Here is a 25,471-nt window from a genome sequence, read left to right as displayed (position 1 = left end):
TAATGAAAGACAAAATGACATTACAGTATTGGGAATATTTATTATATTTTTCATAAAATTCAAAAAAAGGGGTTTTATCACAGATTATTCCATAGGCCTTTACAATGTTTATGTACAATTCAATGTGTGTTATCCCTTCCCAAAATGAAAGTGTAGAGACGTCAAAATTTGTGCAGTGGACAGGAACCTGTAAGAAATATAAATTTTATTAATGATATGTAAAAATATAATTTGTAATTAGTAATGACATTTTATTATTACAGTTGCAGATCTAAGGAGGAGGTGGAAGTCCGTACGTGACAACTATAAAAGAGAACTAGAAAAACAAAAAGAAGAATCAAGAAGTGGACGTGGTGCATCCAAGAGACAAAAATACAAGTACACCGCAATGATGGAGTTCTATAGATCATCAACTGAATGTGGAGCGTAAGTTTTGAATAAAAATATGATTTAGTTTGTACAAAATATGCTTCTACAGTAACCTATCTAACTGAGAGAATAGAGCCCTTATTCAAATGCATAACTGTAGCAACGTAATATAAAATGTTTACGGTAGATAGAGACAAAAATCGGAAATCATACACAAATAAATACAATCCTGGAGCAATTAATGTAATGCAGTATACATTAGCTAAAATGTATTTTTTTTATTTTTTAAATAATTTTTTTCTCTATCTACAGCACTGAATGTAGCCTGATAGAAGTGGACAATACTTCGCAGAGTTCCACAATTGAAGAAACACAGTTGGAAGCTTCGGATACAGACATGATCGAAATTCAAGATACACAGTCTCCTGGATCTTCTGTGAGCATTGAAACAAGTTCACAGCAAGAAACTGTAAGGCCAAGATCGAGTACATCTTCCACTACTAGTGCCCCAAAAAGAAGAGGTAGAATCCTGAAGCAGGACTATGAAAAGCAAATGTTGTGTTCTGTGCAAAATTTTGTTGAAACATACAAAGAAAAAGTTGAGGATAAAAAAAAAAACCAGCAGCAGTCAATAGAGGAAAGGGCAAAAGACAGTGCCAATTTGCAATTTTTAATTAGTTTACAACCTTATTTGGAGAAGGTACCGACCGAAAAAAACCTATCTTGCAGAAAAGCAATCATAGATGTAATTGAAAAATTCATTACCACTGACAGTTCTAGTGATAGGTTTGCAGGATATTCTCCTCAGGGCATGCCACCAATGCCAAATCAAACATATAATCCCTACTTTGTTTCCAGCATTCCTCAACTACATGAAGGTAACATGCACTATCAATCTCAATTTGATGGTTGCGGAAGAAGTAGTTTCATGCCCACTAGGCAAATGGTCAGTACTCCAAGACTCCCTGTCAGTACTCATCCTCCACCAATCCAATCAAGTAGTGAGAGTCCACATTTAAATTCATACAACATTTTGCAACCAATAGTGAGGAACCAAAACCCAAACGAAGAACAACTTGATAATGTAAATCGGTCATTTGTTGGAATGCTGTCTGATACTAATACCAATTAGTGTGCACATTACAGATATGTTCCAGTTTTGAACGTTAATTTAGATATACATTGTTCTGTATAAAGTGTACACATTTGTTGTTCAATAGTACATTGTTCCCACAATTTAAGCACTTTGAATATATTCGCTATGCATTAATAAAACGTGTACCCATCTGCTGTCATGGTTAAGAGGAACATTATCAAGGTGTCAGCATAGAGAAACATGACTGCACTACATGTGAAAACAGTTCAAGCACACTGTTTTCACATGTAGTTCACTTTTGTTTCACATGTTGTCCCTAGGATATTGTAAATCTTCACCATGACAGGTTTTATTAATGTACTTGCTATATGATAGATGACAAAACTTTACATCTTGTGTTACAATACATGACATATTGTAATGAAACCTACATCAAAATTATAAGCACAAGTTTTGTTGGTGTCAGACTTGTAATATGTGTCCATCTTCATAACAGCTATCACGAAAAGGAGTCTATCAAACCTGAAAGAGAAAAAAAAGTTTATTAAAACAATGTTTGTTTTTGAGAGTTTTTTACATGTAAGTAATTTTGCACTATAAAACAAATTGCACTTATTTTACACTACTATAGTGTTGTACACAAGAGTGTGAGGTACAAGAAAATATTTCTTTACAAGTGAATTGTTTGCAGTTTAATTTTGATGTTACTATTTTGGAAATATAGATAGCAGTACTTAGTACAATACAAGATCCACATACCAGTGGCTTCATCCTGCCCGTGGCAGCCATTCTGTGCCCTCGCCAAAGCTCCGGTGCCTCCCGGTCTCCTATTCTGTTCAAATTGATCTCTCCAGGTAGGCTCCTTGGTCGGCTTCCTCTGCACTTCCCCCTGCTGATCATGTGGTCAGGCTGACAACAGTACTTAATGCACCTGCGCAGTCCAAACTGACCAAGGATCCTACCTGGAGAGATCTGTTTGAACAGAACTGAAGACTGGAAGCCAGCGGAGCTGCGGCAAGGGTACTGTACGGCTCCCACGGGCTGGAGGAAGCCCCCAGTAAGTGGATCTTTTTTTTTTTTCTTACCTCCATGATAGTACTTTGAAATCAGTGCAAACTATTCTCACGAATAGTATCTAACGTGCTCTTGTTATGTATGGTCTTACCTCGTGATTCATGAAACTTAAGTAACGACTGTACGCTAGATGTACTATCACTACATAGTTCACATTGATATCAAACCATCACACAGAGCATTTTGCTCAAACAACAATTTTGTTAAAATTTTCTGCCATTTTTATATGGAAGTATCGTTGACATTAGTACTGTCTTAGTATTAAAGAAGAACTTTGCACTGTGAAACTTTCTAGGTGGATTTGGTTTGTGTGTTTGAAATAAAAACAAAAAATTTATTTTTTGAAATAAAAAAAAAGTTGGGTTACCAATAAAGTTGTTTAAAAAATACAGCAAAAGTCTTTACTATACTTTTTTTTTTTATATATTACAAGTATTTTTTATACCATGATCACATTTATTTCACAGGTAACGTCAAGTATGATGAAATTATCTAACAAACATAAAGGCTTTGAAAATAATTGTGGTAAGACTACTTCAACTGGAAGTGATATACATGTTTCTTTTTTAACAATACCAGTTGCCTGGCACTCCTGCAGATCTGTTTGGCTGCAGTATTGTCTGAATCACACACCTGAAACAAGCATGCAGGTAATCCAGTCTGCCTTCGCTCTGAGCACCAGATCTGCATGCTAGCTAAGGGGTTGTGGTTGAAAGCATTGGAAACACAGGATTATCAGGAGAGTCAGGCAACTGGTGCTATTTTAAAAGATGAAATCTATATCCTTCTCAGTTTTTACATGCCATTTTTTATGAGGGGCTCATCACACAATACATGTTCGCTGGTAAATAATAACAGAAGAACAGGTAAGGAAAAAAAATGGTACTGTAAACAGAACAAATTACCTTGCTGCTGCGGGTCTTTCTGAAAAGGATGGAGCGAAAATCTTCTTCTCAGAACTCTTCATTTTAACCAATACGATCATATAATAATTTATTTTAATTATTTAAAACACTAAATTTTAAGAATAATTACATCACATTCATTTTTCAATAACATTACATAACAAATTTCCAACCAATCACATGCTAGCTTTCAGAAAATCACAAATCACAAACGCTGCTGCAAAAGGCAAAAAAAAGAAAAAAATCGCAATCGCAATCGCATGCAATCGCTTGCAGAAAAAGGTAAAAAAATCGCAATCGCAATCGCTGGCGTTTGTGATTTGTGATTGCGATTGCTAGTGGAAAAGGGCCCTTATACAGTATGGTTCTTTTATGGATAATGCCTGAATCTCGCCTATTCTCCTAGCTGTTGTGATAGCTGTAAAAAATGCTGTTTTTAATGATAGAAATTTCTCCGATATATCTTCAGTTGGCTCAAATGGGGCTTCGCATAGTCCCTGCAAGACCGTATTCAGGTCCCAGGATGGAACTCTAGATCTGACCACTGGTTTCAATCTCTTAAGTGCCTGAAAAAAATAAATTAATTCCTCTTGTGCAAGCTTTCTTTCTAGGAAAATACTTAATGCAGATACTTGAATCTTTAGAGTACTTGTACTTAAACCTTTCTTGTATCCACTCTGAAGGAATTCTAACACAGAAGATGATGATCTGATATCCAGTGATCTTTCTGTACAGCATGTGTTAAACACTCTCCAGGCCTTTTGGTAAATCTGCCGAGTGACTTTTTTCCTGCTTTGAATTAATGTTTCTGTCAATCCATTGGAAAAACCCTTAGCTTTCAAGATGCCCTATTCAGGCTCCATGCTGAAAGGTGAAGGAGTTCCAGGTCCGGGTGATGAACTTGTCCCTGATTTAACAGGTGTGGTTGAAGTGCAAGTATAATTGGATCTGACACTGCTATAGTCCGTAGTAACGTAAACCATGGTCTCTTTGGCCATAGAGGGGCAATGAGAATAATCCGGGGCCTGATCCTGTACAATCTTCTTTAGAACTTTTGGTAAAAAAGTGGTATGGCTGGAAATGCGTACATCAGATGCGATCCCCAGTTTATCGATAATGCATCCACTTTCCACAGACTGTCCTGTGGATAGAGGGAACAGAACCTGAGACATTTTGCATTTATCCTTCTGGCAAACAAATCCACCTCTCGATATCCCCACTAATCCACTATTTGTTGGAATACGCCCTGGTTGAGAGACCATTCGTTCTGATCTAGTTTTTTCCTGCTCAAGAGGTCTGCCAGACAGTTCGGATGGACAGCCGTCAAGGATCTGACATTGCTTTCTGCCCAAAACAGAATCCAAGATGCTTGGGACCACAAAGTCACACTCCTTGTTCCACCCTGCCTGTTCAGATATGCCACCACCTTTTGGTAGCTCTTCAAGTGGAGGATTAAGGCATGTTTGTCTTCTGGGGACTGAGATTTGCGCCACAGTCTCTCAAGTTTTCGGCCTTGTCTTTTCAGCTCTTTTATAGCGTTATCAAACCACTGTGCATGATGGTGTGGAGTAAGATATTTGGTGCACAGAGGAGCAATGGTCTCAAAGGTGGAGGACACACATTTGTTGTATTTAAACACCAGAGTATCAGGGTCCAAGCTGGAGTCAGTCAATTCATCAAAGCTAAGGTTATCTCGGATATGTTGAGGCGTTAGCCCTTTTAAGCGGCGGTATTTTATTTGATTCTTGACCTGGTGTTTGACAGCTGGTATTGAGAGGGAGAAGTGGATAGTGTCATGGTCTGACCAGGCAACAGGATTAATTTCCACATTGGCTATTGACAGCCCAGTATGGAATATAAGGTCCAGAGTGTGACCTTTCCTGTGAGTAGCAGAGCTGATTGATTGGAGGAAGCCCAGTTCATGTAAGGTACGAGGTAGCTCTATTCCAAATTGTGAAGAGGAGTCATCCACCCATGTATTGAAATCTCCAAGAACAATCCATCTGGGGTGTTCCAGTGTTAGGTTGCATAGGAGGTCTACAAGTTCCTTAAGGAAGTCTGAGTATTTTTCTGGTAGATCAGCAATATGTTAATGTTTTTCTCAGCTGAGAGTTGCACCCCCAAGCATTCAAACGAGTTGGTAGGTCCTACAGTAAGTGGTCTGATTTTCAAAGCTGATCTAAAGCAAAGTGAAACTCCTCCACCCCTGCGTTCTTTCCTGTTGCAGTATATCACGGAATAGTTTGTTGGCACGGTGGCCTCCAGGGTGGGGCCAACTGGTTCAGAAAGCCAGGTTTCAGTCAGGCAGGCCAGATCAGAAGACTCTATTAGATCATGTATGATTGCTGTTTTGTTGTTTATTGATCTGACCTTGCAGAGGACAGCCTTGATGGGGCTACCCTGGGAGCTAGGGTCTGAGATTGAGGGCTCCAGGATAGAACAGTCTCCAGATGTGTGGCTGTCATCTCTGCTGGATTGTGCTGGAGCTATTAGGGTTGTTGCCTGGGTGTACTCTGTAGATTTTGTCACAGAGTTATTTTGGTTCTGCAGTAAAGAACGTCCCACGTCCTCTGGATCCTCTTGTTGTCTTTCTGAAGATTCCAACAGACTTAAGTAGAATTATTGTTGATTTGTCAATTGGATAAATATTTCTTGGTTGGTATACAGCTAGAAGTCTCTCTGCTGAATATTGATGTTTACACATTAGGATGGACAAGAGACAGCTCAGGGCTCCTGCTGAGAAAGGCCCTATTTAGAGTCAAGGTGTGAACTTTCTCAGCTGTGGCTGGTATCCTGCAGAGATCAAAGGGCCTCTATAGACTGAATTGTCCTTACACAGAGATGTATGGATGGAAAGCATGGATTTGAAAACACAGTCCTTTGTTTAGGAGTTTGAAGATATAATATATGTAGAAAAATATAGTCTATTGAGCATAGATGCTGTAGATAATCGATGAAAGTTACTCACAGGGTGGGAGAGGGCGGACACAAAGAGGCAGAAAGTCTTTAAGGTCTCAGGTCAATTTCAAGGAGGGTGTGCAGTGTCCAGCAGTGTGTGATCCCAAGGAAGATCCAATCCAGCTTAAATCTTTGCCATCCCAAGTAATCCAGGTGTTCTGAAAGGTTATAGGTGTTGCTGGAGAAGTGATACATTAGAATCCACTGAAATTTCGGTCCAGTCTTTCCTTTAAGAGGTTTAAAGTAGCAGAAATGAGATGTAATGTCTGGAGCAGCCTTAGAGAGCAGCAGCACCAGTCTGTGTACTTTCTATGCACCAGGGGTGACTGGGCATGACATCGCTAGCGTTTCCGAGCCAACATCATGTGGTTTCTTCAGAAACGACACCATCTAGTTATTATTAGCGCCCTAGAATTTTCTATACGCTACTCTTCCTACAGTTTTAGGGGTACGAGCGCCAAACTTTCGACACTTATTCATCTTATAGCGAAGTACGTTGGTTGTGCTTTAATCCCACCTTCCGGGCCCCTGTGGCAGACCCCAGAAGACCCCTATTTTCGTATTGACTTTGACAGGGAAAATTTTCAAAACACTGCCACTCGTACAGTTTTGAAGCTACACTCCATATTCTCAGACCACAAATTGCTGGTGTCTCCCCAAATAAAAATATGTATATTTGGGAGGAGGGGGCACCCCAAAATGGGCAGGGCTGCTAACAGCCAATGAAAATTTAGCTAATTTCTATAGGCTACTTTTCACACTTGTTCCTCATACCCAAGTAGGTTGCTTGTGCTCTGTTAAGTAATCCAACCCTCCGTGTCCCTGTGGTGGCCCCCCTAACACCCCATTTTTTCCCATAGACTTTCATTGGAAAATTTAAAACCTTTGCCACTCATACAGCTTTAAAGTTAGACTTACCAAACTTAGGTCACTTGGTGGGTGAAGCTGAAAAATTCTGTCACATTTTGGGGACCAAAAAAAAGTCGGTGGAGCCACATAAAGCCAATTAGACTTCAAGCCAACATCATGTGGTTTCTTCAGAAATGACACCATCTAGTTGCAATTACTGCAGTGGTGTACAGTAGAGCAATTTTCACCTGTCAGCGTCCCTTCCATTCATTTGCCTATAACTTTAATTACTACTTATCACAACTCAACAATCTATATCTTGTTTTTTTTTGCCACCAATTAGGTTGTCTTTGGAGGGTACTTTTTGCTAAGAATTATTTTATTCTAAATGTGTTTTAACCTCGGCGTTCAGTTTCTGCTGGATTTCTGTGCAAAAAGTGACCCAATTAATTTTCATAACCTTTTTTCCTGTCACTTAACAAAATGTGTCAAGCAGGGGTCTAGTGTACATTTTGAGTTCAATAAAAGCTTGAAACACAAAATCTAAACTAAATTTCAAAATTACTTTCATAATCTCTGATCATTCATAATTCCAAGCTGCAGCTGCTCAACCTGTTCTAATACAAAGGTAAAGGTAGCCATACATCTAGAGTTGATGGGAAGATTCGACTAAGAGACAAATCTTTCTCCAATCAAATCTGATTAGAGAGAGATCGGTCAGCTGCCCATACTCCGCAGGCTGATTCCGGATAAATTTAAACATGAAATAATTCGGGAATCGGCTGTACCCTTTGCCTTACCACTGCCTCCCCGTGTAAAAGTGTACTCCCGTCTGTGCATTTATACATTACCTGTCCTGTGTCGCCAGCCTCGTGGTGCCCATCTGTCTTCGGAATCTCCCAAAGATTATTGTAGGTAGGTAGCCAGGTCTAGGTGCCCCCAGTATAGGCTAGCTAGGTACAGGTGTCCCCCAGTATAGACTAGGTAGGTACAGGTGTCCAGGCGTTGCTCAGTATAGGCTAGTTAGGTGCAGGTGTCCCCCAGGATAGGCTAGGTAGGTGAATGTGTCCCCAGGATAGGCTAGTTAGGTGAAGGTGTCCCCAGAATAGGCTAGGTAGGTGATGGTGTCCCCCAGGGTAGGCTAGATAGGTGCAGGTGTCCCCAAGTTAGGCTAGGTGGGTGCAGGTGTCCCCCAGGATAGGCTAGGTAGGTGAAGGTGTTGCCCAGGATAGGCTAGGTAGGTACATGTGTCCCCCTGGATAGGCTAGTTAGGTGCAGGTGTCTTCTAGGATAGGCTGGTAGGTGTTCCCCAGGATAGGTTAGGCAGTAACAGGCATCACTCAGTATTCTCTACGATGTGGATGATCGCAACTGATGTCATGACATAGTCGTCAGTCCCGATCATCCACATCGCAGAGAATACCGTGGCTGTGTAGGGGATCTGCAGCCATCACTGAAACAAGGCTGGGTATGTATATAGCGGCTGCATCAGCAGATTGCGGGGGGTATCAGACCACTATGTGTAGCATTCTAATTGATGGCCATATTACACAGGAGCCCCTACACCTAAATTACTTATACTGTGGGGCTCTTGTACCGAGGGAAACCCCCCGAGTGGCGTGCCTGACACTGTGTCGGGCATACCACTCAGGAGGTTAACAGGAAAAATAAGAAAAAAAATTGAAGAAAAAATCATTATGTCTCAGTTTTCGGCCATTATAGTTTTAAAATAATTAATGCTACCATAATCAAAACCCACACATTTTACCCATTTATCCCGGATATTGCAATGTTTAAATTTTTTTCCCTAGTACATGTATGGCACCAATATTTTACTTGGAAATAAAGGTGCATTTTTTCAGTTTTGCTTCCATCACTAATTACAAGCGTTTACTTTAGATTCACACAGTGTTAGACCAAGCACTCCAATAGAGATAGGAGTGTGCTAAAGCTGATATGACCCTGATGCCCAAGGGTCATACGTGTCTGAATAAAGAGCTATTTCTTCAAGAGTGGTGCTGCTGATCTTGGCTTCTTGAAGCCTTTATTTTATAAAGTAACAGTAATATATCCTCTTGACATACATATTAAAAAATAAGGTCATTTTTTTAAATGTGTCTTTTTTTTTTATGCAAAAAAAAAAAAAGTGTTAGTAAAAAAAAGAAAGAAAAAAGTTTTAGATGTAGTTTTACTATTTGGCCACATGATGTCCTCATGCATAACTTCCCTATGCGTAGTATTACAATGCAAACAGGAAGTAATGCGTGGACATGTAGACATTGGCTTTTGTGAATGACAGCGCAGTCCTCTGGATGGATATGAGCCGTGTGGTGCGCGGGCGCCTTTGTAAAACCAAGCTTTTACAAAGGCGCCCGTGCACCACACAAATCATTGAAAAGTTATCGGTTTGCATTGACCTGAGGAATTGGACTGTGTCCCGTGAAACACATTGTCTACAGCATAACCGTTTTTATAATTAAGACTCCCAGTTTTTCCACCCGTGAGTCTTCATTTTAGGCAAGATACCTCTTTTTATTCATTTAGAGGAAATAAGTCCTAATCAAACTGCAGCCTCCACAACATCTTTTACCTGGATATAGTTTATAGGGCATTCCTCGAGCCAAATATTTTTTTTTTGTTTTAATGCCCTAATTCCCTATAAACTAAACCAGCCTCACTCACAGCTCCTCCAGCGCCTAGGCATTCTGTGTCCCATGTAGCAAGATGGGAGCGCAGTCTGGGGAAGAGGAGGGAGCATTGCCAGCCAACGATTTCAAAAGCAAGGAAGCGGAGAGGGGAGTGGAGTTTTCACAGGCTGAGGGGAGGAGATGACAAGCAGAGTATGGCTGCTCTCATTGTATCACATGAAGAAATACCGTATTTTTCGGACCATAAGACGCTCCGGACCATAAGACGCACCTAAGTTTAGTGGACAAAAAACAAGGAAAAAGATATATACTAAACTTGGTGTGTCCAAGGTACAGGGGTGTCTTGTGGAGCTTCCCCTGTTACAGCAATGGCTGATTGAACATTTATGTGGTTCCTGGACAATATGTGGTGGTTACAGCAATCATGAGCCCAAATAGGATAGGTATATATTCATGTTCATTTAGTGACAACTTGAGGTTTAACAATAAAGAAGATTCCATTACAGCAGTGCCAAGTGTATTGGTGTTTCTCCTTTCCTTGCACATTCCTTTCATGATGTTAATGTAGTGTTGTACCATCACCTAACTTGTGTTAAATAAACTAAAATTGGGGCTCAAAATCAAACGGTGCTTGTATCATTGGTTTTTCGCCAGTTTTGAGATCTAGGGACATGTGCACTGCAGTGTTAATGCCAAAAGCCATTTCTGAGCCACATGCACATTCTACATAGCTAATTGTAAGTTATAAATAAAAAGCCCCATGCACATGATTTTCAGACATCTACCATTAGCACTTTCTGTCTTCTACGCAGTTCTTTGATTTGTTAGGACAGATTGTGAAATGACAAGTTAGCACTGTTACCTCATAACCGTCCCCCTCCCCTCTCTACAGAGCAGAATGCTTGGCTGCAGCAGTGTGTTCTGTCATCCAAAATGATAGTTAATCATTTAACTATTGAGTGCCATAGGGACATCAAAATATGTGTCTCTGATTCCCTTTACACTCTGTAGCTTGTAGGGATTATTTGCATTTCATTACAGGAGTAGGGCAGCAGGCATAGTTCCTCCTGGTTCATTAACCTTTTCACCTTTTATCAGGCACATAAGCCACTTAAAACGATTCACAAGCAGGAGGAAAGAGTCCGTCTTTATAAGCTGCTGTTATTTCTCACTTCAGACACAGGCAGATCAGCGTTGTAGTGTGTGTGAGTATCCTGATCCTGGCTCACAGCTGGACGTCTCTTGTCTCTGATCTGTGTTTAGAAGCCCTGCGATCCTGCAGTGTGTCGTCTTTCAGCCCCCTCTTACTTCCTGCATGTCACGTGAGCTCACCCGACATGTAGGAAGACTGGGGCTGAGAAACGACACACAGCAGGATCGCAGGGCTTCTAAACACAGATCAGAGACAAGAGACGTCCAGCTGTGAGCCAGGATCAGGTTACTCACACACATGGGCGTCCGCACATATGGCAAAACCGGGCATCTGCCCGAGCCTGGCCGCCCGCTGCCCCCCCCTGGCCGCGTGCCCGTGCAGCCAGCAGGAGGGGAACACGCAGAGAAGAGAGAGAGCGCTATGGGCACAGTGGGGAAGGGCGGACGTCTCCCCCCCCTTCCCTCACCTTAGGGGTCTCTCTCTCCCTCGCTGTCCCCTCCGGAATGAAGTGTGCAGCGGCTGGCAGCGGTGGGCGGAACTTACCTCCTCTCGCTCCTGCGCCGGAAGTTCTGGTGCCGCACTCTGGTCTGGATCAGGCCAGAGTAGCGGCTAATCCATCCGGCGCGTGCGACGAGAGGAGGTAAGTTCCGCCCACCGCTGCCAGCCGCTGCACACTTCATTCCGGACTCCGGAGGGGAGAGCGAGAGAGGGAGGGAGAGCCCCCTAAGGTGAGTGCCCATAGCTCTCCCTCTTCTCTCCGCTGCTCCCCTCCTCCTGCACACATGGCCACTTTTTCTGGGGACATATCCCCCTGGCTACATATACCGGGACATATACCCCTGCCTACATATACTGGGACATATACCCCTGCCTACATATACTGTCTGGGACATATACCCCTGCCTACATATACTGTCTGGGACATATACCCCTGCCTACATATACTGTCTGGGACATATACCCCTGCCTACATATACTGGGACATATACCCCTGCCTACATATACCCCTGCCTACATATACTGTCTGGGACATATACCCCTGCCTACATATACTGTCTGGGACATATACCCCTGCCTACATATACTGGGACATATACCCCTGCCTACATATACTGTCTGGGACATATACCCCTGCCTACATATACTGTCTGGGACATATACCCCTGCCTACATATACTGTCTGGGACATATACCCCTGCCTACATATACTGTCTGGGACATATACCCCTGCCTACATATACTGTCTGGGACATATACCCCTGCCTACATATACCCCTGCCTACATATACTGTCTGGGACATATACCCCTGCCTACATATACTGGGACATATACCCCCTGCCTACATATACTGGGACATATACCCGTGCCTACATATACTGGGCACATATACCCCTGGCTACCTGTTCTGGGGACATCTCTACCCCTGGCTACCAGTTCTGGGGACATCTATACCGCTGGCCACCTATTCTGGGGACACCTATAGACCTGGGGCTACCTATTTTTGGGGAACCACTGCTGTCAGATTGAGTGTATTTTGGGGAACTGCTGCCAGGTGAGAGGTGTCTACATATTAAGGGGGCATTCTGCCTATTTATGTGAAAAGCTGTCTATTTATGTGCCTCATGACTGCTGAATTTGTCTTGTTGCGGGCCTCATGGTTACTGACTTTGTCTTGTTGGGGGCCTCATGATTTGTTGGGGGCCTCAAGATTGCTGAATTTGTCTTGTTGGGGGCCTCATGATTGCTGAATTTGTCTTGTTGGGGGCCTCATGATTGCTGAATTTGTCTTGTTGGGGGCCTCATGATTGCTGAGTTGGTCATGTTGGGGGCCTCATGATTGCTGAATTTGTCTTGATGGGGGGGGCCTCATGATTGCTGAATTTGTCTTGTTGGGGGTCACATGATTGCTAACTGCGAGACTATGGAAAAAGCTGAATCATCATCATATGAGACAATAGCATTAAACCTACTTTTTCTGCTTTTTAAAACAGAAAATGAAACTGGGAGGTTCTAAAAAAAATGAATAATTTTTTTCAGGAGTACGATGGATGAAATTGTTTATCTTCACAGTTTATTTTCAACTTAATTTTCCATAATGTTCATGTATGAGTTAAAACGTTTGTATTTAGTTTAAATTGCTGTTGGCACTTTGTGATAGTAAAGTGACTTTGCAGTTTGGACACTCGACCTCCAAAAGGTTCGCCACCATTGTCCTAATCTAATGTCCCACCATTGCTTAGTTCATGTAAACTTGTCTCCACCCACGACCACACCCACATTCTGGTTCATGACCACACCCATTTTTCGGCGCGGCGCGCTACGCGCGCCGCATGACGTAGCTCCATTTTTTGGCGCGCTACGCGCGCCACACAACACCAGCCCAAATTTTTAACTCCCCACTTTTTGCCCCCCCCTGGAAAATTTTCTGCGGACGCCCATGCTCACACACACTACAACGCTGATCTGCCTGTGTCTGAAGTGAGAAGTAACAGCAGCTCATAAAAACTCACAGCTCTCCGATCTGAAGTGAGAAATGACAGCAGCTCATAAAGACTCACAGCTCTCCGGGTGATCTGCACACACGCACACACGAGGCTGCCCAGCCACTGCTCAGATCCCGATGGTCTTGGAGGCGAGACCACAGCTCCCTCATTGAAGCCAATCACTGCACTTGCTGAGTGTCAGTGACCTATCAGAAGTCAGTGGGAGTAGTTCCTTAACAAGCAAAGGAAAGCCTCCTACTCACTTCTGATAGGTCACTCACACTCAGCAAGTACAGTGATTGGCTCAGTGAGGGAACTGTGGTCCCGCCTCCGAGACTATCGGGCACCTGTTGCAGAAGGGCTCATCAGGCATCATTAGCAGGGGGACATCTAGAGCTAGCCCAAATTTTAGCATTTGGACCATAAGACGCACTGACTTTTTCCCCCCATTTTGGGGGGAAAAAAAGTGCGTCTTATGGTCCGGAAAATACGGTAATCATATACTGTTGAAGCTGTTTGCAGCTAGATTTGCTGTGTAAACTTATCTAAACTTTAGATAAGATATATAAGCAAGTTACTTGTTATAGTTAGTTTTTCATCTCGGATCCGCTTTAACTAACAAACGTTGTAAAAAGACTTGTGGGTTGATCCATTATAAACTGTGCTATGTCATAGCACGGCCGTGCTAATGTTTTACGCATAACGGTTTTCGCAATCGGGAATTTTTGTGCGCTAACGGAATTTTTTGCGCACAAAATGTGTGTTTACGTGTGAAAATTCACGTTTGCACGCGAAAACAGTTACACGCGTTATAATGCACACAAAACGCTAGCGCGGCTGTGCTATGACTTAGAACGGTTTAGTGAATCAACCCCAAGTGTGTAATCCTGGAAAATGTAAAAAAAATGTAATACAGGTTAGAGGCCAGTATTGGGTCAGGTACTCACGGGTTACCTGAAATGCAGGTCATGTCCGGGTACCCGAATTGATTCTAAATGGGTTGCAGGTAGCAGGCTGCAAGTCGGGTTGCGGGTAGTGAAAGCAAGCATAAGACAGGGCTGTATTTACTACAATCAGATTTTATATATGATATATGCAGTTCATGTTATACTCAGAACATATTTTAGAAGTGCATTTTCTCTGAGGTTTCTGCAGAAAAACAAACACATAACTCTTCATACACATCAGCATTAGTTGTCCTACCTGCTGTGAAGATAGTCAGCACCTGTGAGCTCATGTTCTCTGGCTGCTCCATCTCTGCTCAAAATGGTGTCCATGATGCTCTAGCATGCTTTGAAATATGCTGCCACTAGCAGAAGGTGCCCTCCCTCAGCCAACATACTGGCCAGCCTTCCCACCAATGGATGCCCGCAGGACTGTGTCTATGCCTTCCACCAATTAAGGCTTGTCAATCTACTTACTGGAGAGGTCCCTTCATGCATGCACATTTTTTCTTTCCCACTAGCCGTGGCAGAGGAAACAGAGGACCTGCCCAGAGCTATTAACCCCCGATAGGACATTCTCCAGCAGCAGGACACCCCTATCCTTCCCCAACCCCCACCCCTCCCCTGACTCTCGAGCTGCGGATCGCTACTATTCCACACCTTTTCCCTGCCTATCTTCATAAGTAGGTGCTAACAGGCTTCCCCTACACTCTGTTGTCCTCATGCAAACATGGGTGTTGGGGGAGAACATAAAAAAACTGATGTATGAGAAGAGGAGAGTCTTGTAGGTTAACTAATTAGTTTCACTGAATTTCCATGTGCTCCATAGTGGTGGGCACTTAAGTCTCTCAGGGGGAAGCCGTCCTGGAGGGCGATGAGAGGAGTTACACTATACTGTTCATGTTTCGACTAGCACATCTTATTCTCCTCTTCGCCAACTGTCATTCTAACCCTTGGGATGGCGGGTGGTTAAATACCCCAAAGTGCTGATGAGTTGTTGGGCTGCACCTTAATGGGGAGGGTGCGGCTGCACTGGGGGAGAAGATGGCTAAACGGTTCTAGGGGGAGACGGGAGGGTAAAGTCTCAATATGTAGACAAGAGAAGGTAAAAAGACAGTGGGAGCCTAACATGGGGGGAGGAGTGGGGTAAGTGTAAAGAGTAAGGAGGTTGATAAAACTTCAAGTAGCCTATTTCATATAAACAAAATTGGAAAATGTGCATAGTAACCAATGCTAGGAGCCTTGCAAATCAAATGGACGAACTAGAGTTCATTCTGATTGACAAAGGCTATGACATTGTGGGAATAACTGAGACATGGATGGATGAAAGCCATGACTGGATTGCAAGTTTAGAGGGATACAATGTGTTTAGGAAGGATAGAACAGGGAAAAAAGGTGGAGGGGTTTGTCTCTTTGTTAAGAACTCTTTTACAGCTGTCCTAAACGAAGAGTTGGATGAAGATTGCGAAGATGTGGAGTTCGTTTGGGTAAATAATAATGGTGGAAATAAAGGTTGCCAATTGCTTATTGAGGTATGATACAGGCCACAACATACTCATGAAGCTGCATAACTACAATTACTACAGCAGATTGAAAAAGCTCTAAGTAAAAATTAGGTTATGGGTGACTTCAACTTTCCAGACATTGACTGGAGTATTGAGGCTACCCATTCTGGTAAAAGCAGCAGATTTCTGGCATCACTACAGGCCAGTTACCTGACTCAAATGGTAACGGAACCAAGTAGGGAGAATGCGTTACTGGATTTCATCATTTCAAATAGACCAGATAATGTATTAAATGTGCAGGTTCAAAAACATTTGGGAAATAGTGATTACAACATGATAACGTCTGATCTGCTGACTGATAGGCCACGGGGCAGCGGGACCACTAAAACTATGAATTCTAGAAAAGCAAAGTTCAATCAACTCAGGCAGGCAGGGCTGTGGAGTCGGAGTCGTGGTGCCTGGAGTTGGAGTCGGGAAAAAATGACTCCTAATGAATTTAAATTGTAATTAAAATAGAAAATATGATAAAATGTTCTATTTCTCAGATAATAGTCATAAATAATTCATAGATACAGTAATAGCTGTGCTTAGTCAACAAAAAGGAAATAAACCAATCAAAATTAGTTACTTGTGCTGCTTCAATAAAGCAGTCTCCGTATTTTTAAAGTCAGATATACATATCTGATTGTGACTGTACAGTATATATGTGTACAAAGGAATCTCTTATACAGTATATACTAAATAACATCTATGCTGTAAGAATAAAGCCTGAAGTGCAGCTGTCACTAATCGAGATGGTTGATAAGATGGAAATCATTCTGCATTGATGCTGATTTATGCAAATGTATGCACTCCCTTTGCTCATGAAATCAACATTTAATATGTTGTTAAAATTTGGTTTGGTGACTACAAATTAAAGGGTACCTGAGACGGATGAAAAGAAAAGTTTTATAAATACCTGGGGCTTCCTCCAGCCCCCTTCAAGCCAATCAGTCCCTCGCTGTCCTCCTCCGCCACCAGGATCTTCTGCTATCAGTCCCGGTAATTCAGCCAGTCAGCGCGGTCCGGCCGCATGCCGCTCCTCCAGCCAGGAGCATTCTGCACTTGCGCAATAGTGCTGCGCAGGTGTAGTACGCTCCAGGCGGCGAAGTGTGTGCATGCACATTACGCCAGACTGGCTCAAGTACCTGGACTCATAGCAGAAGATCCAGGTGGCGGAGGAGGACAGCGAGGAACTGATTAGCCTGAAGGGGGCTGGAGGAAGCCCCAGGTATGATTAAAACTTTAATTTCATCTGTCTCAGGTTTACTTTGTTACACAGTAGTACTTATACTCCAGTGGTGCTCAGCAGAGCTCGAATATTCGAGCTCTTTTTCAGCTATTCGAGCTTGAATACCGAGCTTGAATAGCTGCAACTATTCGAATGGGCTATTCGAGTGAAATCGAATAGCCCACTCACTATTCGAGCAAACAGCGCTATTCGAGCTCGAATAGCGTCATAGCCCAGATTGATGTCCTTAGAGCCAATCAGAGGGCTCCCAGGCCCTCTGACGGCAGCCAATCGCAGAGGGGGACCCTGGCCAGCCCCTACCCTATAAATAGCGGCCGCCATGTTCCGTTTTTCCGTCCTTGCCTGACTTTGTGCAGAGAGAGATCTGCTCCTCTGTGCTTTGGCTTAGCAAGAGCTCTATAGTGGTCAATTACCTAGCGTTTTTGCTCACATACACCTCCTATACACACCTATATTGTTGTTAGTTAGATAGACATTGTATTTTAGTTAGTAGCTTGTGTGTTACATAGAGACAGGCAGCTGCTGCAGGCAAGCTTAACCACTTCACCACTGAGGGGTTTTACCCCTTTAACACCAGAGCAATTTTCACCTTTCAGCGCTCCTTCCATTAATTCGTCTATAACTTTATTATTACTTATCCCAATGAAATGAACTATATCTTGTTTTTTTCGCCACCAATTAGGCTTTCTTTAGGTGGGACATTATGCCAAGAATTATTTTATTCTAAATGTGTTTTAATGGAAAAATAGGAAAAAATGTGGGAAAAAATTATTACTTTTCAGTTTTCGGCCATTATAGTTTTTAAATAAAGCATGCCACTGTAATTAAAACCCATGAAATGTATGTAACCATTTGTCCCGGTTATAAAACCATTTAAATTATGTCCCTATCACCATGTTTGGCGACAATATTTTATTTGGAAATAAAGGTGCATTTTTTTCAGTTTTGCATCCATCCCTAATTACAAGCCCATAGTTTATAAAGTAACAGTGTTATACCCTCTTGACATAAATATTTAAAAAGTTCAGTCCCTAAGGTAACTATTTATGTGTTTTTTTTTATTGTATTTTTTTTTTTTTTAATTACAAAAAAAATAAAAAAAAAATTGGGGAGTGTGGGAGGTAATGAGTTAATTTATTGTGTAAATGTAATGTTGGTTTATGTAAAATGCTTTTAGGGTGTAGTTTACTATTTGGCCACAAGATGGCCACAGTGTGTTTGTTTACATGCGACCTGTAAGCGTCCTTCCGGACGCTTACAGGAAGCAGTAAGAGGCTGGGAAGATCACAATGATCGCGCTGTTTCTAATAGAAGCAGCACGATCATTGTGGGGGCTTAGATCAACGAACGGGAATGGATTTTCCCGTTCATTGATCTCCGTGCAAGCAGGCGGCGGCGTGCACGAGCGGCGGGTGCGCGCGCACGAGCGGCGGGAGCGCGGACAGCGGCGGTAGCGCGGAAGGTACGGATTTCTCCGTCCCTGGTTTTTTAGGGGGGAAAAAAGGGACGGAGAAATTCGTAGTGGTTAAACAGCTTTAGGCCTCAGGGCCTTGCCTGTGTGGGCAGCTGTCCTCCGTTGGTTTATTTCTCATCTTATCTATACCAGTGTTTCTGCTGTCCTTTACTACTGAGTGATTGTATTTTGTAGTTATACTGTAACTGTACTAGGACACTCACTGTCACTGTTTGTTCATAGCTCTTGCGTGTGTGCGTGCACAGTACACACTATTTCCTTCTGATTACTACTGATTATTGTAATTTCTAGTTGTACTTACTGTTACTACTTACTACTAGGGACACTCAGTCACTGTTCATAGGCTAGCTCCTGCGTGTGTGTGCGTGCGTGCACTATCTGTACAGTACACACACTCTATTTCCTTCTGATTACTACTGATTATTGTAATTTCTAGTTGTACTTACTGTTACTACTTACTGTACTAGGGACACTTAGTCACTGTTCATAGGCTAGCTCCTGCGTGTGTGTGTGCGTGCACTGTCTGTACAGTACACACACTCTATTTCCTTCTGATTACTACTGATTATTGTATTTTCTAGTTGTACTTACTGTTACTACTTACTGTACTAGGGACACTCAGTCACTGTTCATAGGCTAGCTCCTGCGTGTGTGTGTGCGTGCGTGCACTGTCTGTAGTGTACACACACTCTATTTCCTTCTGATTACTACTGATTATTGTAATTTCTAGTTAGTGTACTAGGGGACACACTCACTGTTCACACTTACTGATTACCGATTATTGTATTTTGTATTAGTACTGTACTAGTAATCACTTAGCAATCTAATCACTTAGTGATTAGTGTCACCTCACCCATCAACCCACTCCATTAAAGTACCCCACTTTTTCACCCGCCCTTTTAAAAAACTTTTTTGTTTACGCCCAAAACATCTAAGATGTCTGGAAGTGGCAGCCAGAGCGGTTTGGGCAAGGGGAAGGGCAGCAAAGAGGAGAGGGAGCAGCATTGTGGCAAGCCGCGGCCGCGCCACCATGCACAGTTCCGCAGCAGCAGCAGCTGCGTCAGTGGCTAACATTCCGCCTATAGCCACTGGCCGTGGACGCCTTGGGCGCCGCCCAGCAGGAGCAACTCACGCTGCAGAGACACAGCAGCAGCAGCGTGTAGTACCTGCTCCTATTTTCCTCCAGCCGGGTCGGAAACGTCCCATTGAGGAAAAGGATGCAGCCACTGTGGTGCAACTGATGACGGAGGATGAGCAGCCCGCCATCAGCTCTGCATCCGAGGCCTCCACCCTCACCACCACCACCACCCCTGTTTGCAGCAGCCGCCCAGCAGGGCCTGGGGAGGAGGCCAGTTCACCGTCACAAGTTGGCGACCTGTCACTCAGCAGTATTTTTACCCCAGGCACCATCAGCGTATTGTCTGCTGTTGTTGGCGATTTGGAGGAGGAGATGCTGATGGGCACTTTGGGGGATGAGGGATTGGACAGCAAGACTGTGGCGACAGTCAAGCAGCCCATCCATGCATCAGGAGAGGAGTTTGGGGGGGGTCATCATCCCAGCAGGACATGTTTCAGGAGGGGGAGGATGATGATGATGACTTGGTGACAGACAAAGACTGGGTGCCGCCACCACCAGCACCTGGGGATGTCATCATCAGCAGCTCTGAGGAGGAGGATGCGCTTGTGGGCCTTGCAAGGAGGCGCATCATTGCAAGCATTGGCAGCAGTAGGCAGGTCCCACAGCCTGCTGGTGTCTCAGGCTCAGCAGCAGCAGCATCTGCCAGTACCACCACCAGCCGCACCCAAGCCCCCCCCCCAACCACCACAGGGAGACAGGCAGCAGCGGCTCCAGGCCGTAGGGGGTTGTTCTTGTCACCAATCTGGCGATTTTTCACCATGCCCACAGTTTTCAGCAAGTACGCCACTTGCAACCACTGTCAGCGGAAGTTGAGCAGAGGTGCAGACCCCTTAAAGTTCAGCACCAGCTCGCTCATCAACCACCTTGCTGCTAAACATTTCCACCAGCATGAGGAGTTCCAGAGGCTGAAGGCATCTGGTGCTGGCAGTGGCACCACACCCATCACTGCACAGCCTTCAGCAGCAGCAGCAGCAACAGCAGCCACCCGCCCTCCTGCTCCTCCAGCAGCACCAGCAGGAGTGCGGAAACGCACTGCTCCTCCCCCCTCTGCAACTCCTGCCGCCGACACTGAGGTCTGTTCTGGCAGCCAGTCCTCAGTGGCCTCCTCTGCTGTGTCCGCTGATTCCCGTGCTAGCAAAAGGCCACGCCAGAGCCTTTTGAGCGAGTACTTCCAGGGGGTGGTTAGGGCTCTGCCTCCCAGCAGCCGTCGCGTGCGTCAGCTGAACGGCTTGCTGGCACGGGCCATGTGCTCCCAACTCCTGCCGTACACGCTCATGCAGGAGGGGAGTGACATGCGTGCGCTGCTTGCTTGTGCAGCCCCAGACTGGCAGCTCCCCAGCAGACACTACTTTGCCCGCAAGGCCATGCCTGCACTGCACCGCTTTGTGATGGCCAATGTGGAGCGAGGGCTGGAGCACGCGGTTGGTGAAAGGGTCCACGTCACCATGGACTCCTGGAGCAGCCGCTTCGGGACAGGCCGCTACCTGTCCTTCACTGTCCACTGGGTCAGCTTGGTGGAAGGGGGTGAGGATGGGAGAGCAGCAGCGGGCACAGCAGCAACACAGTGGGTGGTGCCACCCCGCAGGGTCAGGGGAACTGCAGCAGGTTCCTCCGATCCTCTGCCATCCTCCGGCACACCTGGCCAAACCCCCCGCCTCAGCAGCAGCGTGAAGGCCCGCCACTGCCAAGCGCTGCTGCACTTGGTCAGCCTTGGGAAGACCAAACTGACGGCAACCCATGTGTTGTCCAAACTCCAGGAGCAGTGACCCCCAGAGGCCTCCGAGTCGGAGAGGTGGTGGCCGACAATGGGGCCAATCTGGTTGCCGCAATTGACAGGGGAAACCTGACCCACATCCCCTGTCTTGCCCACGTGCTGAACCTGGTGGTGCAGAAGTTCTTGCGCACCTACCAGGGGATGGGCGAACTGCTGGAAACGGCAAGGAATGTTGTGCATCACTTCCGGCGCTCGGCTGCAGCCTGTGCGAGCCTGGAAGACGTGCAAAAGGAGCTGGAGCTGCCACGCCATCGGCTGATCCTTGACGTTCCAACTTGCTGGAACTCCACCCTGGCGATGTTGGAGCGTCTGGTTGAACAGAAGCACGCTGTCAACCAGTACCTTGCGCTGGCCACTGTTTCCGCCGCTCAGAAAAGGGACAAGACCAGCAACATCCCGTCCAGCATCCCCAATGACTGGCTGGCTCCCTTTCTGAAGGCCACTAACATGGTGAGCAGGGACCATGCTATGGTCTGCGAGTGGGTGCCCCTGGTTTGTCTGCTGAACAGGGCCCTCGATGCTTTGCTGGAACAGGGAGCGGCAGCCTTGGCCCAGCAGGAGCGGCATGCAGCTGCACAGTCCACCTCTGAGGGGGAGGAGGAATTGGTGGAGGTCCCTGACCTTGCTGCTGATGAGGGGGAACAGCACAGCGCAGCTGAGTTGGTGCGGAGGTGGAGAGAGGATGAGGCTGAGGAGGCAGAGGAGGAGGATGAGGACAGCACTGCCGTCGATGTGCCAGCACACGTGGCCCGCCTCTTCCCAATGGCAGCGCACATGCTGACGTGCCTGCGCAGGGACCCCAGGGTGAGCCAGATGAAGCAGAGGGGGGACATCTGGATCAGCATGTTGTTGGACCCGCGCCTCAAGGGGAAGTTGAGCCAGTTCCTGCCGCCTGCAGGAGGAGAGCCAGCGCAACAAATAAGGAGCTTGCAGCAGGCCCTTGTTGAGCGCTTGGAGGAAGCCTTCCCCCAGCCTTCCACCCCCACTGTCCAGCCAGCACAGAGGCAGCAGCAGGTGCCTGCATCTAGCAGCAAGCGCCCCACAGACCTGCTGTCTCTCAGCAACGAGCTCTACAGGACTGTAGAGGCTCCGGCAGCAGTGACTAGAGAGGAGGTGCATGCAGCAGCATCCTCCTCTGGTCACAGCCAGCGCCTGACCCGCATGGTGGCTGACTACATGGGGTCCTACAGCGGGCTTGACAGCGATGCCCCTGTTGATCCCATGGAGTATTGGGTCAAGCGCCTGGAGATCTGGAGCGAGCTGGCGCAGTACGCCCTGGAAGTGCTGTCCTGTCCCCCTTCCAGCGTGCTGTCCGAGCGCTGCTTCAGTGCAGCTGGTGGCGTGGTCACCGAGAAACGCTCACGTCTGTCTCACAAGTTTGTGGACAGACTGACGTTTCTCAAGATGAACCAGGCGTGGGTGGAAGGCGAGTTCCTGGCCCCTGTTGTCGGCGAGAGGGGGACATGAACTGGCTGCCGGATGAACCATCGTTAATGTGCCTTACCACCCTTTACCACCTCCTGGCTCCTGCTCACTAAGGCAGCCTGGTTCACTTTCACTATTACGTCGCCTGCAGCCACACAGTGGGCTGCTGTGTAGTGTACTGCCCTTCTGCTGTCTGTCTGTGTTTCCCACTGCCAGGGTACACAGATTTACCTTCTGCTGCCGCTCTGCCACCAGCTATTACGTCAAACAATAGCTGCCCCTGCTGCCTGTATTTACCTTAAAAAAAAAAAGGTTTATTTTTTCTGAGGTGCCCGGGTTGAAAACTGTGTTGTCCCAGTTGTGTATTAGACACGATGTGGGCTGCACGACCGCTGTCTGGGACCTCCTGTTCTGTTTATTTACGCCCTGGTATCACCGCTAGGTACCAGGGCTATTATGTCACGCTGCCTGCCTGCTGCCACACTCACACTACTCCTCCATTCCTCCTGCTGCTGCTGTCTGTCTGTCTGTGTTTCCCACTGCCAGGGTACACAGATTTACCTTCTGCTGCCACTCTGCCACCAGCTATTACGTCAAACAATAGCTATATCTGTGTAATTTGTTATAAAAACAAAACATTTAAAAAAAAAAGGTTTAATTTTTCTGAGGTGCCCGGGTTGAAAACTGTGTTGTCCCAGTTGTGTATTGGACACGATGTGGGCTGCACGACCGCTGTCTGGGACCTCCTGCTGTGTTTATTTACGCCCTGGTATCACCACTAGGTACCAGGGCCATTAAGTCACGCTGCCTGCCTCATTGACTGCCTGCTGCCACACACTCATCCTCCTGCTGAATTTACCTCCTGCTGTCTGTGTGTTTCCACTGCCAGGGAGCACATACAATGGCGCTTCCACCATGCACCACCAGCTATTTGTTACGCTCAAAAATAGCTGCATTTCTTTAAAAAAACGATAAAAATATATATACTTTTATTAATACTTTGTGATATTATTTTTAGAGGTGTCCGGGTTGAAAACTGTGTTGTCCCAGTTGTGTATTGGACATGATGTGGGCTTCACGACCGCTGTCTGGAACCTCATGCTGTGTATTTACGGCCTCGTACCACCGCCTATTATGTCTCGCTGCCTGCCTCATTGACTGCCTGCTGCCACACAATCATCCTCCTCCTCCTGAATTTACCTCCTGCTGTCTGTGTGTTTCCACTGCCAGGGAGCACATACAATGGCACTTCCAACATGCGTGCGCCACCAGCTATTTATTACGCTCAAAAATAGCTGCATTTCTTTAAAAAAAGAAAAGAAAAAAAAAAGAGAAATAAGTGAAGAAGAAGACGATATAGAAGAAGAAGAAGATATAGATAAAGAAGAAGAAGGAGGAGAAGAAGAAGAAGAAGGAGAAGATAGTAGTGGCTGGATAGTGTACTGGTTAAGGGCTCTGCCTTTGACATGGGAGACCAGGGTTCGAATCCTGGCTAGGTCAAGTACCTATTCAGTAAGGAGTTCAAGGCAATACTCCCTAACACTGCAGGGTGGCCTCTTGAGCGCGTCCCAGTGGCTGCAGCTCTTGAGCGCTTTGAGTCCGACAGGAGAAAAGCGCTATACAAATGTTCGGATTATTATTATTATTATATAGAAAAAGAAGAAGACGAAATAGAAAAATAATAATAAGAAGAAGATATAGAAAAATAAGATATAGAAAAAGATGAAGGTGATGATGAAGATGATGAAGATGATAATGAAGGTGAAGATGATGAAGAAGATGAAGAAGATGAAGAAGAAGACGAAGAAGAAGATGAAGGTGAAGAAGATGAAGAAGAAGAAGAAGATGAAGGTGAAGATGGAGGTGAAGATGAAGGTGAAGATGAAGAAGAAGGTGAAGATGATGAAGATGAAGATGAAGAAGATGAAGAAGAAGATGAAGGTGAAGATGAAGAAGATGAAGGTGAAGATGAAGGTGAAGAAGATGAAGAAGATGAAGAAGATGAAGAAGAAGAAGAAGAAGACGATATAGAAGAAGAAGAAGATATAGAAGAAGAAGAAGATATAGAAGAAGAAGAAGAAGATATAGAAGAAGAAGATATAGAAGATGATGAAGAAGAAGAAGTATATACACTGTACTGAACAGAATTTTGGACACAACTTCTCTTTCCACCTTTTTTTTTAAAGGAACATCCCCACATAATCACTTGCTGTTGTTACTTGGAAAAAAAAGATGTTTCTTGCATCATTCACCCTCAAAACAAGTGTTGGAAGCTATTTAAGGCCAATTCGAATAGTCAGCTCGAATAATGAGCTCGAATACTGACTCGAATAGTGAGCTCGAAGTCCGAGGTCGAATCGAATAGTAAAAAATATTCGACTCGA

At 45.0% G+C, this 25,471-nt stretch overlaps 1 long non-coding RNA gene across 1 annotated transcript; it reads right to left on the bottom strand.

Moving 5' to 3' along the window:
- Positions 1-73: 73 nt before the first annotated feature.
- LOC137531766 (uncharacterized) lies at positions 74-13,681 on the bottom strand. The gene is made up of 3 exons (XR_011023737.1): positions 13,612-13,681; positions 1,897-1,987; positions 74-187 (listed from the first exon to the last, which is right to left on the bottom strand). It is a non-coding gene; the product is annotated as an uncharacterized lncRNA (long non-coding RNA).
- Between the last annotated feature and the right edge of the window lie 11,790 nt (positions 13,682-25,471).

Source organism: Hyperolius riggenbachi, chromosome 9, assembly GCF_040937935.1.
Source record: "Hyperolius riggenbachi isolate aHypRig1 chromosome 9, aHypRig1.pri, whole genome shotgun sequence".
Lineage (NCBI taxonomy): Eukaryota > Metazoa > Chordata > Amphibia > Anura > Hyperoliidae > Hyperolius > Hyperolius riggenbachi.
Note: the sequence above shows the minus strand (reverse complement) of the source record. Positions and strands in the feature narration are given on the sequence as shown.